General features: G+C 44.6%; 1 long non-coding RNA gene across 1 annotated transcript; it reads right to left on the bottom strand.

The window, feature by feature from the left end:
* Positions 1 to 8: 8 nt before the first annotated feature.
* On the bottom strand, positions 9 to 1,094 carry LOC109509407 (uncharacterized). Its single transcript, XR_002166939.1, has 3 exons — positions 916 to 1,094; positions 719 to 847; positions 9 to 627 (listed from the first exon to the last, which is right to left on the bottom strand). It is a non-coding gene; the product is annotated as an uncharacterized LOC109509407 (long non-coding RNA).
* Positions 1,095 to 1,102: the final 8 nt, after the last annotated feature.

The raw sequence follows: 1,102 nt of genomic DNA on the forward strand, positions 1-1,102 counted from the left end.
ACCAAAATTGGGCTATACAAAGGCAAAATTTCTGATTGTTTTGTATTGGATTTCAATAGTTAGGTGTCCAGCGAGTACCGTATTTTTCAGACCAGAAGGCAAACTTACAATCCTTGAGTTTTCCTCGAAATCGACAACGTGCCTTGTGATTGGTGTGCCTCTTGCATGGATGGATGTTGGCTTTTCAATTCGTCGTCTTCAATTTACATATTTTATTATTGCGTAGGGATGTAACGATAACGGCAATATCGCCTTTTAACATTGTCACAAGGTCGTTGTCATGTCGGAATATTGAAAAACAGCACATCCGTTTCCATTTGTGCGGTTCCAGCACCCTCTGGTGGTGAGTTTGATACTGCAGTTTAATTTGAATTGGGCATGTTTTGGCATAAAACTCTTTTTCTGTTTTACCTCATTTACGAATGACCTGGCCTTTAAAAAAAAACTAATAAATAAAAAATACGGCCCATGCGCTCACGTTTTCTCACCCTTTGATAAACAGTAAAAATTACATCAGTAAGTACAGACAGCAACCTGAGCAGCCAAGGCCAGGGTATCCCGCAGGACAGTCGCAGCTGTTGGGCGCCACACACACTCCGTAGTTCTGACAAGGGGGGTCGCACACAGCTGGAAAGACACAAGACAACAATGCCTCGTGTCACGCCGACAACAGGAAAACCGGACCGCACTGTGCTGGTAGATGTGACGTTTGACTCACGCCGGCACTTGGCGTGATCATCGCTTTGAACACGATAGCCCTCCCTGCAGGTACAGTTGAAGGCTCCGGGGTGATTCTCGCACAATTGCTCGCAGCCTCCGTTCGTGAAGTCTCCGCACTCGTTCACATCTCATGACAGAAATATTAAAAACATTGCTTTGGTGCCATCTTGTGGCACATAAAGGAAATATAGAAACCTTTTCAGGGTTAGTGAGGTGAAAATACTCCTTTGTGTTTTCGCTATTCACGGAATAGCTCAGTCGTGATCCCCGCAAATAGCATGGGAACACCGTATTCATCTTGGTGGGGAGGAAAAAAAAAATCTGGCTGTGTGACGAATGCTAAACTTCCCAAAGTCATATCCGTTACCACTGTGCAGCTGAT

Source organism: Hippocampus comes, unplaced genomic scaffold, assembly GCF_001891065.2.
Source record: "Hippocampus comes isolate QL1 unplaced genomic scaffold, H_comes_QL1_v1.1 C16885306, whole genome shotgun sequence".
Lineage (NCBI taxonomy): Eukaryota > Metazoa > Chordata > Actinopteri > Syngnathiformes > Syngnathidae > Hippocampus > Hippocampus comes.